Source organism: Anomaloglossus baeobatrachus, chromosome 3, assembly GCF_048569485.1.
Source record: "Anomaloglossus baeobatrachus isolate aAnoBae1 chromosome 3, aAnoBae1.hap1, whole genome shotgun sequence".
NCBI lineage: Eukaryota > Metazoa > Chordata > Amphibia > Anura > Aromobatidae > Anomaloglossus > Anomaloglossus baeobatrachus.
Genome location: NC_134355.1, coordinates 436,794,016 through 436,808,135, shown reverse-complemented (window position 1 = coordinate 436,808,135; position 14,120 = coordinate 436,794,016). Strand labels below are relative to the sequence as shown.

The following is a 14,120-nucleotide window of genomic DNA, read 5'->3' as shown; positions in this document are numbered from 1 at the left end:
GATAGTTATTGTGGAAGAATTCAACCCTTCTGATTTGCATGATTGTATGTCATGTATACGATATTCATTTGTTTTTGTCTCCTACATAGGATCACATCTTTGCCCTTTTCTTTGACTGCATTATGATGTCTTCATAGTCTTGAACATATACCATACAGTTGTTCATATAGGTGGGTCATTACTGCCCTCATTTGTCAAATAACAAGTGTATTCTTCATGAGCTTTGTTCCTTTGTTAGGTTTTAATTTTTATTTTACTTTTTTCAACACATGGATTGTATAAGCATATGTATGTCTTTGTTTGGTTATGTGCTATCATGATGTCATCAGAGATTGTTGTTACAATGAACGCCATAATCATGCTATGCTGATTTGTATATTTTCATGCACTAATGGTGCGTATGTTCTTGTTATATTAGATAAATTTGTCCTTGATAAAGACCTTCAAATGGTCGAAACGTCGGACGACATGTATTCTAGTCTACCTCTGTAGATAACCCCTGTGGCATTTGAAAAATAAGCCATTGTCCATGAGATGGACATCAAGACTCCAGGTGAAATGGAGTTAAACCTGTCCTCAGGCCTTTTGATATGAAGACCTTTCCTATATAGCAGGGCTCCATCCACAGGAAGGTGGAAACCATGCTATAATGACGTCACGGAAGGTCCTATCATCAGTGCTGATTACCGGGAGGGTGCATCGGAAGGAAAAGCGTCGAGAGACAGAGTGCAGTCCGCAGCCACCCCAGAAAATGGCGCTTTCATAGAAGCGCCATCTTCTGGCGCTGTATCCAAGTCTTCCAGATGCCCTGGTGACAGGTGGCTCGCTGAATAATAATAAGGTTAGGGCTAGCTGTATATTATCAACTGGCCCTAAGCCCGAAATTCATGGTGTCACGCCAATATTAGACATGGCCACCTGTTATGATCCGGAACCATGGAAGATCACAATAGATCATTGGCAAAAGAGGTGAAAAGGGCATTGGCAACTAATCTGGCACCCATCCCTTTACTAACTATCAACCCTAGAAGTAGCTGAGGGGTGAACTAACATCCTATGCACCGCGAACCCAGCCGGAGAACTAACTATCCTAAAGGAAGGAAGGATTAATAACTCTCTGCCTCAGAAATAGACCGCAACGGTATAGCAAGCCCCCCACATTCAAAGACTATGGTAATATAGGAAAACACAATACACAGATGGATGATAGGATTAGCAAAGGTGAGGCCCCATGGACTAAATAGGAATGTTATATAACAATGGAGAAAAAGACATGGATCGCACATCCCAAAAAATACATTGATCTAAAAGCCGCTAGGCACAAATTTAATTAGAACATGAGGTTCTTCGTTACCATTCTGATCAGACTGTATTAAGACCACTGCCACGTCACGGCGAACCTCTTGAGTGGGTCCCTATTCTAAGCCTTGTAGTGCGGCACTATGCACCAACCACTGCTACAGCGACAAAGCACCAGCAGGGCAGGCGACCTGGTGCCTCACAGCACCCATGCTGCAAAGCAAAGCCCCCAAGGTTCCAGGCCGGACCGCCCCACCGACACGTCACCACCACAACAGCGGCCACTACACAGTACCAGCACACAGTGAGAGGAGCTGCGCACTCACCTCCCACTGGCTGCCATATGTGAACTGGGAGCAAAAAAAATCTGACCCCTCTTGCAGTCTCCTACTGATTAAAATCACCTGTGCCAAATGGGAGGAGTGCAGATCCAAGCAAAAAACAGAGAGGGATAGAATGTTATATAACAATGGAGAAAAAGACATGGATCGCACATCCCAAAAAATACATTGATCTAAAAGCCGCTAGGCAAAAATTTAATTAGAACATGAGGTTCTTAGTTACCATTCTGATCAGACTGTATTAAGCCCACTGCCACGTCACGGCGAACCTCTTGAGTGGGTGCCTATTCTAAGCCTTGTAGTGCGGCACTATGCACCAACCACTGCTACAGCGACAAAGCGCCAGAATGGCGCTGATCAGAATGGTAACAAAAGAACCTCATGTTCTATTTAATTTTTTGCCTAGCGGCTTTAGATCATTGTATTTCTGGGATGTGCAATCCATGTCTTTTTCTTTATAGTGTGTACTAAATAGGAAAGGATAGGAAAGGGGCTGATGGTGGCCAGAGAAAAACCCTGCAAAAATCCAAATACCTGATAGTACAAAAAGTCCTCAGATCGCACAATCTGAACTCCGTCCTATATCAGGTGCTCTTGTCAAATCAATGAACAGAAAACAGGAACAAACAAGACAACAAATTCAAGAAGCAACAAACACATGGACTTATAGGAGCAATATTCCAAACATAGCTACAGGGAGCTTCCCAGCTAAGCAACAGAGAGGGAAGATTCCTGCATGCAAATGAACTGACAATAACCACAGTAAATGACAAACACAGATAAGAACAAAAAGAACAAAACAACATAAGAAAGAACAAAGCACTTATCTGGGGTAGATGTGGTGTGGAGCAAGATGAGAAGGCTGGTAAACTAAAGAACAAATGACAACCGGCTCAGACTGCTAGCAGACCAAGGATTAAATAGGCAGAGAGTTAGCAACGGAAACGCCCATTGCTCCAGCACACCCGGTCTCTGTCCAAACCATTCCTGGCCACAAGAGGGAGCCTCACAGCAGCAAAAGCATAACTGACATTCACAACAGCCACCATGAATTTCTAGTACAGATAAAAAAAACACAACTCACAGAAAAATATTTTTATTACAAATAAAACACAACACAATTAGTGACTCCATCTTTATTGAAATAAAGAACCCCCCCTCCGCAGTAATCCTGGGTCAAGGGTCCCGCGTCGTCCAATCTGGATCCAATATCATCTGATCGGTTTGCTGGAAGATGATGTGTCAGGTTCAAGGGCCTGAATCACATGACACAGCAGCTGATTGTGTAAACGGCTTTTATACAATCAGCTGATTTGCTCAGTATGATGAACTATCTGACAGTAAAATGGCCAGAAGCGGAGATCATTGGCAGGGCCAGAGCAATAACAGAGAGGCTAAGTGGTGAAGGGGCCACTGCCACGTCCAAACCAGCAGGGAGCCTCTTTCCTAGACACAGCTGTTGTACTGCAGAAGGCCCATATACCGTTTTTGTACAGGGCCTCTTTCCTGTCTGTTTCCACTTCTGGTTACAGGTAAAGACCATAAAAAACGCATGCCTCCCAAATGTCCCATTGTGAAACGTAGATAAATATATTTCATCTGTTAAAAAGAAAATGGCTAGCCTGATTAGTTGCCTATCTTATGGCAGGACGGTGAGTGTGCCCTGCACTCAGGCTTCATCAGTCTGCAATGGCTTGTATGCTGTAGACTGCGGTCTCCTCCCGAGTCACTTCTCTCCTGCACCAGCAGGTGCCGCTGTCCGCCCACAAGTTTCCGGAAATGTGCACGAATGACGTCATCGTGAAAGCCCTCTATCCGTCACGTTATGTAAGTACTGCCGTTGTGGCGCGCCCGTGTGAATGTTACACAAGAGGAGCGGGGACGGTAAATATCGGGGACGGGAGAGGGGAGTCACGGTGTGGTGCAGAGGCATTGCGCCCTATGGGGAGCCTGGCACTGCAGAACATCCTGGTGATAGTGATGGCACCAAATAGCGAGCAGCCGTCCCTGCCGCCGCCGCCGCAGATGATGGTTTTGTGTAGACAGCTTTGTTACTTTATGGTAATGACGTGATATAACTTTCTAACAGACTATTGTTTTCAGGATCTGTGCTCACTGTCAGTGAATGGGAACTTACATCCAGAGGCTAAAAATCCATCCAGTGATGTCCACCTGACACAGGCAGCAGACCAGGAATGCCCTGCAGGGGGTCTGACCAGGTAATGATGGCGTTCATGGGATATGCTACCTGTAAGGTAATATATGGAGAGGAGGAATGCCCTGCAGGGGGGTCTGACCAGGTAATGATGGCGTTCATGGGATATGCTACCTGTAAGGTAATATATGGAGAGGAGGAATGCCCTGCAGGGGGGTCTGACCAGGTAATGATGGCGTTCATGGGATATGCTACCTGTAGGGTAATATATGGATAGGAGGAATGCCCTGCAGGGGGGTCTGACCAGGTAATGATGGCGTTCATGGGATATGCTACCTGTAGGGTAATATATGGATAGGAGGAATGCCCTGCAGGGGGGTCTGACCAGGTAATGATGGCGTTCATGGGATATGCTACCTGTAAGGTAATATATGGAGAGGAGGAATGCCCTGCAGGGGGTCTGACCAGGTAATGATGGCGTTCATGGTATATTCTACCTGTAAGGTAATATATGGAGAGGAGGAATGCCCTGCAGGGGGTCTGACCAGGTAATGATGGCGTTCATGGGATATGCTACCTGTAAGGTAATATATGGAGAGGAGGAATGCCCTGCAGGGGGTCTGACCAGGTAATGATGGCGTTCATGGGATATGCTACCTGTAAGGGTAATATATGGAGAGGAGGAATGCCCTGCAGGGGGTCTGACCAGGTAATGATGGCGTTCATGGGATATTCTACCTGTAAGGTAATATATGGAGAGGAGGAATGCCCTGCAGGGGGTCTGACCAGGTAATGATGGCGTTCATGGGATATGCTACCTGTAAGGGTAATATATGGATAGGAGGAATGCCCTGCAGGGGGTCTGACCAGGTAATGATGGCGTTCATGGGATATGCTACCTGTAAGGGTAATATATGGATAGGAGGAATGCCCTGCAGGGGGTCTGACCAGGTAATGATGGCGTTCATGGGATATGCTACCTGTAAGGGTAATATATGGATAGGAGGAATGCCCTGCAGGGGGTCTGACCAGGTAATGATGGCGTTCATGGGATATGCTACCTGTAAGGTAATATATGGATAGAATGAATGCCCTGCAGGGGGTCTGACCAGGTAATGATGGCGTTCATGGGATATGCTACCTGTAAGGTAATATATGGATAGGAGGAATGCCCTGCAGGGGGTCTGACCAGGTAATGATGGCGTTCATGGGATATGCTACCTGTAAGGTAATATATGGATAGGATGAATGCCCTGCAGGGGGTCTGACCAGGTAATGATGGCGTTCATGGGATATGCTACCTGTAAGGGTAATATATGGATAGGAGGAATGCCCTGCAGGGGGTCTGACCAGGTAATGATGGCGTTCATGGGATATGCTACCTGTAAGGGTAATATATGGATAGGAGGAATGCCCTGCAGGGGGTCTGACCAGGTAATGATGGCGTTCATGGGATATGCTACCTGTAAGGTAATATATGGATAGAATGAATGCCCTGCAGGGGGTCTGACCAGGTAATGATGGCGTTCATGGGATATGCTACCTGTAAGGTAATATATGGATAGGATGAATGCCCTGCAGGGGGTCTGACCAGGTAATGATGGCGTTCATGGGATATGCTACCTGTAAGGTAATATATGGAGAGGAGGAATGCCCTGCAGGGGGTCTGACCAGGTAATGATGGCGTTCATGGGATATGCTACATGTAAGGTAATATATGGAGAGGATGAATCCCCTGCAGGGGGTCTGACCAGGTAATGATGGCGTTCATGGGATATGCTACCTGTAAGGTAATATATGGAGCGGAGGAATGCCCTGCAGGGGGGTCTGACCAGGTAATGATGGCGTTCATGGGATATGCTACCTGTAAGGTAATATATGGAGCGGAGGAATGCCCTGCAGGGGGTCTGACCAGGTAATGATGGCGTTCATGGGATATGCTACCTGTAAGGTAATATATGGATAGGATGAATGCCCTGCAGGGGGTCTGACCAGGTAATGATGGCGTTCATGGGATATGCTACCTGTAAGGTAATATATGGAGAGGAGGAATGCCCTGCAGGGGGGTCTGACCAGGTAATGATGGCGTTCATGGGATATGCTACCTGTAAGGTAATATATGGAGAGGAGGAATGCCCTGCAGGGGGGTCTGACCAGGTAATGATGGCATTCATGGGATATTCTACCTGTAAGATAATATATGGAGAGGAGGAATGCCCTGCAGGGGGTCTGACCAGGTAATGATGGCGTTCATGGGATATGCTACCTGTAAGGGTAATATATGGAAAGGATGAATGCCCTGCAGGGGTGTCTGACCAGGTAATGATGGCGTTCATGGGATATGCTACCTGTAAGGTAATATATGGAGAGGAGGAATGCCCTGCAGGGGGTCTGACCAGGTAATGATGGCGTTCATGGTATATTCTACCTGTAAGGTAATATATGGAGAGGAGGAATGCCCTGCAGGGGGTCTGACCAGGTAATGATGGCGTTCATGGGATATGCTACCTGTAAGGGTAATATATGGAGAGGAGGAATGCCCTGCAGGGGGTCTGACCAGGTAATGATGGCGTTCATGGGATATTCTACCTGTAAGGTAATATATGGAGAGGAGGAATGCCCTGCAGGGGGTCTGACCAGGTAATGATGGCGTTCATGGGATATGCTACCTGTAAGGGTAATATATGGATAGGAGGAATGCCCTGCAGGGGGTCTGACCAGGTAATGATGGCGTTCATGGGATATGCTACCTGTAAGGGTAATATATGGATAGGAGGAATGCCCTGCAGGGGTGTCTGACCAGATAATGATGGCGTTCATGGTATATTCTACCTGTAAGGTAATATATGGAGCGGAGGAATGCCCTGCAGGGGGTCTGACCAGATAATGATGGCGTTCATGGGATATGCTACCTGTAAGGTAATATATGGAGAGGAGGAATGCCCTGCAGGGGGTCTGACCAGATAATGATGGCGTTCATGGGATATGCTACCTGTAAGGTAATATATGGAGAGGAGGAATGCCCTGCAGGGGGTCTGACCAGGTAATGATGGCGTTCATGGGATATGCTACCTGTAAGGTAATATATGGAGAGGAGGAATGCCCTGCAGGGGGGTCTGACAAGGTAATGATGGCGTTCATGGGATATTCTACCTGTAAGGTAATATATATGGGTAGTAGGAATGCCCTGCAGGGGTTTCTGACCGGGAGATTGATAAATGATTGGTTGGGTGGGTTGCAGGACCCCATACAGCAGAAGCTGGCACACGGGCGTCCAGATCGCACTGCTGACTTCAGCTAAATTAGCCATGAGACCTCCTCATGTGGTTCCGCAATACTCCTTAGATATGTAGCCTGATGTACAGGGGTCTTGTGCCATCAGAGGCATGTGTCTGCTGTATCGAATAGGATGCACATTACAGGACTTTTTCTCTACTCCTAAAGCACCACTCCAGTGATTCTTTCTTTTTATTTTACTGCTGGATTGGTGCTTTAAGTCTAAGTCCCCTGTCTTATACTCACCCTCCGGCGGCTTGATCTTCTGTCGCCTCTGCTCTGGTCAGTCTCTGGTGATCTTCTGTGTTTCATGGACTGCTCTGGAAGCTACAACTCTAGGAGAGCCTCGTTCTGGCTCTCATAGACTTTTATTGAGTACTTGTGATGTAACTTTTGGCCAATCAGAAGTTATGGGCACAAGATGGCACCTCAGGACCCGAACGGCGTCAGTAAAAGATGGCCACAGAAAGATGAGCATAAGAATGGGGGTAGGTGATTACATTTAAAGCGCCAGTCCAGCACTGAATCACCTACCCCCATTTTTATGCTCCTCTTCCTGTGGCCATCTTTTACGGACGCCGCTCTTGGAGTGGTGCTTTAAAACACCCTAATGGTGGCTGGACAATAAAAATAATTATAATAATCAGTAGAGATGAGCGGAGCTGTGGAAGTTCGGGTTCAGCCGGACTTTAGATAACGTTCTGTTCTGGACCTGGACTTAACCTAACCTCATTGGAAGTCACTGATTGGGCTGTTCGGTTCTCTGCCCACATACAGCCAGCCATAAACAGAGCACATCTGGCGGGTTCTTTTGTATTTTTTTTTTTTTTTGTACACACTACATCTGATCTCACTGATGTTACCCCAATGAGAACCATTCAGACTTTACAGGCTGCTCACACAGGGCCGATCACCGCGTGTACCCGAGCACAGGAACTCCAAACCCAAACTCCTTTTTTTTTTTTTGTAAAGTTTTTAACACCGAAATGTAAAGTTGGGGTCTGCTCATCTCTACTCTTGTACCGGCCTGCACCACTGCTTCATGCTCTGCCCTAACTACAAAGCCTGAAAAATGCATGTAAAATCACAATTCTGTTTTAAGCACAGAACTGCAGCTTTTCAGCTAATAAAAAACTGTAAGACACTGCTGTAAATACCAAGCAAAAATGTATAAAAGGAAAATGCGGAAACCTCAACAAGAAACAGAACAGATTGCCATTGTGTATGTAGTTGGGTGGACATCTGAATATAGTAGGGTTTCCGTATGGGGAAGCATAACTTTGCATAGATATTCGTGATATGTCTCGTAGTGTTTATTCCTCCTTAGGCTAGTTTCACATATCCAGTTGTTTGGCGGATCTGGTGCACTCCAGTACAGTGTAAATAGTACAATGGCAGCACGGCAACTTCCAGGTCACATGCTCCGGTCACATGACAGCATGTGATCGGAGCTTGGTGCTCTGCCATTGTACTGTATACACTGTACTGGCGTGCGCCGGAATCGCCAAACCGGCAAAAAACCGGATATGTGAAACTAGCCTTACAACTAAGGGCGCCAGATCAAAACTGTAAGGTGTGAACTGGACTTAGTAGGTTATAACCAGGAGCGTACTGCACCAACAGTTCCCTACTGTAGGAAGGGAGCAGTTCTGCTAATTACCCTCTAGGGGGTTATTTCCCAGTACAAGTGGAACCTCGCTTAACGAGTAACCCAGTTAACGAGAATTTCGCTTAACAAGCAAAGCTTTCTGTAAATTTGTACCTCTGTTTACAAGAAAGCTTTGCTGGACGAGCAAAATCCTCACCGCACACACTTCCGGTTTCGTCCATCCACCGCGCTCTAACCTGCATTTGCATTCCGCACAAACGCACACGCACACACACGCGCACACACACACACACACGCACACACACGCACACACACACAGTATTATGCTCACCTTACCTTCCGTTCCATCGCCGGTCTCATGGTTTTTGTAGTCCGCTGGTACATCGCGACAAGGGAGGAATCCTCGCAGCAAACTACAAGATCCAGGAGGCCGGCAATGGAACGGAAGGTAAGGTGAGCATAATATGTGTACCTTCCGTTCCATCGCCGGCCTCTTGGGTCCTGTAGTTTGCTGGCATAGGCTGTGCATCGGCAACCATAGCGACGAAGCAGGAACTTCCTCTGTCACCGCTACTCAAAGGCAGTGCGCTGGCCAATCAGAGGCAAGCGGCTCCTCCCTTTGACGTCAGAGCTCTGGGTGCGGAAGTTCCTCCCTCGTCGTGATGGTAACCGATACACAGTCCGTACTAGCGAACAGCAAGTCCCAGGAGACCGGCTATGGAACGGAAGGTAAGGTGAGCATAATGTGTGTGTGTTTGTGTATGTTTGTGCGTGTTTTGTACTTGTGTGGAATGACACAATAGGGGACCAGGATGGGACATTTAACAAGTTGTGGAACGAATTGTCAGCATTGCAATGATTTCCAATAGGAAATCTTGCTTTGCTGAATGAGTAACTTGGTTAACAAGCACACTCCCACAACGGATTGTTCTCGTTAACCAAGGTTCCACTGTATTATATGATATTGGTGATTACACAGCCCTATAAAATAGTCTTGGTCCAGCCAGATCTGCCGAGTCCCCACAGTGACTAGTTGATCTCAGGGGGCCACATTGTTAGGGTGGATGTTATAGATGGGGAAAGCTGGTGCTGAATGCCCCTTTATGTTGTAATCATTAGCCATTATTAATTTCAGCAACCATTCACCCTGGTATATAGGACTTTTCAGGATTTTGGGTCTGGACCTGCCAGTCATACATATATTTGGTCCAAGGAATGTTTGCTTTTATGGCTAAAGCAGTATGCTCGGTTACTGGTCAAATGTGCGTTGATGATATATGTGCTGATATCTTGTTCCCTATACGTTTTAATACTTTATAGGGTTTTTCTTTATCGCTCCATTGGGAGACCCAGACAATTGGGTGTATAGCTTCTGCCTCCGGAGGCCACACAAAGTATTACACTTTAAAAAGTGTAACCCCTCCCCTCTGCCTATACACCCTCCCGTGGATCACGGGCTCCTCAGTTTTATGCTTTGTGTGGAAGGAGGCACACATCCACTCATGCATTCTCATATTAGTTATGTCGGTTGGAAGAAAAGAGGGCCCCCACGGGGCCCCCGGCATGTTCCCTTCTCACCCCACTACGTCGGTGGTGTTGTTAAGGTTGAAGTACCCATTGCGGGTACAAAGGCTGGAGCCACATGCTGTCTCCTTCACCATCCCTTAGCGGCTCTGGGAGAAGTGGGATCCTAAGCGGTCATCCATTTACTGGGACCGTGCTCCCTCCGCAGCCCCTGTGGGAACCTGCCGGACCGGAGCCTATTCAACCTCAGGGACCGGGCCCTGCAACTCAAAGGTACTCTGTGTCCCCATTGGGGATTGTGCAGGGAGCGCACCTTCTTCCCGGAAGCTGCGGCAGCTGCTGAATTGAGAAGGCCGGTGGACTTCCACGCCGACCGTGCCTGCTTGTCGGGCGCGGTCTCAAATTTAGTCCCCGGCTTCATCGCGGCCTAGTCGCAAAAATCCCGCCCCCGGGCCTGCCTGTCAGGGGTAAGGGCGGGATTAACGACCTGATGTCGGATGTGAGGGCTGGAGCATCCTGCATGTTTTCCTCCCCCCTCACTAATCACTGTGGGGACCCCAGATTCCCGCACTTTCCTGGCGCCGCCCACGGCTCCACTCCTCCCCTGAGAGCTCCGGCAGCCATTTTTTGGCATTCTGCCGGTGGAGGATTCTCAGTGAACAGCTCTGCAGCTCCTGGGGACCTAAGGCAGGGAATCTGGAGGACACACTCCGCTTGTTAGCGGTCGGTAAGCCACACCGGTCACCCGGTGCTGGTCCCCCTAGGGTGCCGGAATAGAGATATATATATATATATATATATAATACGTATCTGTTCGGTCGGGCTGTATACCCCTTTTTTCCCATACCCTCAGTGATCACTCTCCTAGGAGACAACAGCATGTCGTCCACAAGGAGCAAAGCTGTTAAGGCACAGGGTTTTTTTTGCGGCCTGTACCTCTTGTGGGGCTATGTTACCTGCGGGTTCCACCTACCCTCACTGTGAGCAATGCTCGACCCCTGTTTCGCTTGCTCAGCCGGAGCCTCGGTCACTAGTGGGCCCCTCGGCTCATGTAGACCCCCTGCTCCCCCTGTCCAGGCGGCAGGGACAGAGTTCGCCTCTTTTGCTGAGAAACTCTGAGTCACTTTCACAATCCATGGCTCAGTCTATGGACAAATGGTCTGCCAAGCTGCTAGAAGCTTTGCAGTCCAGACCGGTCCTTTCACAGGCCCCGGCCCCTGTTGGCTCGTCGCCTCCAGGCCCCTCTCGGTCCGCTCCGCAGCGCGCTCCCAGGTTGGCCCCTAGGTCTCAGGCGGAGGACTCCTGCCCGGACCGCAGTCCCAGATCGGCTAAGCGGGCTCGCTGGGAATCTTCCCCGACTTCTTCACGCTGCTCGGGTTCCCAGCTTGAGGACTCTCTGGAGGACGAGGCGGACGTCGCAGCTCAGGGCTCTGACCCTGACGTCGCCCTTAACCTTGATACAAGAGCTCCTGGTGAAGTCCATCTATGAGGCCACGGGCGCGTCTTTTGCCCCGGCCTTTACAGCCGTGTGGGCACTCCAAGCTATCTCTGCTTGTCTGGCTGAGATTAATGCTGTTACACGTAATTCTGCTCCGCAAGTTGCGTCTTTGACCTCTCAAGCGTCAGCCTTTTCATCCTACGCCATGAACGCAGTCCTGGACTCTGCTAGCCGTACAGCTGTAGCATCCGCTAACTCTGTGGCAGTCCGCAGGGCCATGTGGCTGCGCGAATGGAAGGCAGACTCTGCCTCCAAGAGGTTCTTAACCGGTTTACCGTTTTCTGGCGACCGTTTGTTTGGCGAACGATTGGGTGAGATTATTAAGGAATCCAAGGGAAAGGACTCCTCCTTACCCCAGTCCAAACCTAAGAGACCTCAGCAACGAAAAATACAATCGAGGTTTCGGTCCTTTCGTCCCTCCGCCAAGCCCCAATCCTCTTCGTCCAGCAGGCCGGAGAAAGGCCAGAGGAACTCCTATGCGTGGCGGTCCAAGTCACGCCCCCAAAAGGCCGCAGGAGGCACTGCCTCCAAGACGGCCTCCTCATGACTCTAGGCCTCCCCTAGCCGCATCCTCGGTCGGTGGCAGGCTCTCCCGCTTTGGCGACGCCTGGTGGCCACATGTTCAAGACCGATGGGTGAGAGACATTCTGTCTCACGGTTACAGGATAGAGTTCAGCTCTCGTCCTGCGGCTCGTTTCTTCAGAACCTCTCCGCCCCCCGCTCAGGCCGACGCACTTTTTCAGGCAGTGGATGCTCTGAAGACAGAAGGAGTTGTGATCCCCGTTCCCCTTCAGGAACGTGGTCGCGGCTTTTACTCCAACTTGTTCGTGGTGCCAAAAAAGGACGGATCATTCCGTCCAGTTCTGGACCTCAAGCTACTCAACAGACATGTGAGAACCAGACGGTTTCGGATGGAATCTCTCCGCTCTGTCATCGCCTCGATGTCACAAGGAGACTTCCTAGCATCGATCGACATCAAGGATGCTTATCTCCACGTGCCGATTGCACCCGAACATCAACGTTTCTTGCGTTTCGCCATCGGGGACGAACACCTTCAGTTCGTGGCATTGCCTTTCGGCCTGGTGACAGCCCCACGAGTTTTCACCAAAGTCATGGCATTCGTCGTGGCGGTCCTGCACTCTCAGGGCCACTCGGTGATCCCCTACTTAGACGATCTCCTAGTCAGGGCCCCTTCTTGGGTGGCGTGTCAACAAAGCCTTACCGTCGCTCTGGCGACTCTCCAGCAGTTCGGGTGGATCATCAACTTCCCGAAATCCAAGTTGACACCGACCCAATCACTGACTTACCTCGGGATGGAGTTTCATACACAGCCAGCGGTAGTCAAGCTACCGCGGGACAAACAGCTTTCTCTGCAGGCAGGGGTGCAATCACTTCTTCGGAGTCAGTCACACCCCTTAAGGCGCCTCATGCACTTCCTGGGGAAGATGGTGGCAGCTATGGAGGCAGTGCCGTTCGCGCAATTCCATCTACGGCCACTCCAATGGGACATTCTCCGCAAATGGGACAGGAGGTCGGCTTCCCTCGACTGGAACGTCTTGCTTTCCCTTGCAACCAAGACGTCACTTCAGTGGTGGCTCCTTCCCAATTCTCTATCGCAGGGAAAATCCTTCCTACCCCCAACCTGGGCTGTGGTCACCACGGACGCGAGCCTGTCAGGGTGGGGAGCGGTTTTTCTCCACCACAGGGCTCAGGGAACCTGGACTCCGATAGTCATCCCTTCAGATCAATATTCTGGAGATAAGGACAGTGTATCTAGCCCTATTGGCTTTCCATCGGTGGTTGGAGGGCAGGCAGATCCGTATCCAGTCGGACAACGCCACTGCCGTCGCATACATCAACCACCAAGGCGGCACTCGCAGTCGTCAAGCCTTCCAGGAAGTCCGGCGGATTCTGCAGTGGGTGGAAGCCACAGCCTCCACCATCTCCGCAGTTCACATCCCGGGCGTAGAAAACTGGGAAGCAGATTTTCTCAGTCGTCAGGGCATGGATGCGGGGGAATGGTCTCTGCACCCAGAAGTCTTTCGAGAGATCTGTCGCCGCTGGGGAACGCCGGACGTCGATCTCATGGCGTCACGGCACAACAACAAAGTCCCGGCATTCATGGCACGTTCTCAGGATCACAGAGCTCTGGCGGCGGACGCGTTAGTTCAAGATTGGTCGCAGTTTCGACTGCCTTATGTGTTTCCTCCTCTGGCGATGCTGCCCAGAGTGTTACGCAAGATCAGGTCCGACTGCCGTCGCGCCATTCTCATCGCTCCAGACTGGCCGAGGCGGTCGTGGTACCCGGATCTGTGGCATCTCACGGTGGGTCAACCGTGGGCGCTTCCAGACCGCCCAGACTTGCTGTCACAAGGCCCGTTTTTCCATCTGAATTCTGTGGCCCTCAACCTGACTGTG

General features: G+C 49.7%; 1 protein-coding gene across 4 annotated transcripts in view; it reads left to right on the top strand.

Annotated features, from left to right (window-relative positions):
• The first annotated feature begins 3,420 nt into the window (after nt 1-3,420).
• LOC142296615 (deoxyribodipyrimidine photo-lyase-like) overlaps nt 3,421-14,120 on the top strand; it is a 44,533-nt gene continuing 33,833 nt past the window's right edge. The window contains exons 1-2 of one of the 4 annotated variants that reach the window (XM_075340431.1): nt 3,421-3,467; nt 3,744-3,859. The gene's annotated coding sequence lies outside the window, so the exon portion shown is untranslated. Of the gene's footprint in view, nt 3,525-3,680; nt 3,702-3,743; nt 3,860-6,809; nt 6,839-14,120 lie in introns of those variants that run through there. The other 3 variants (XM_075340430.1, XM_075340433.1, XM_075340432.1) reach the window with 3 other exon arrangements.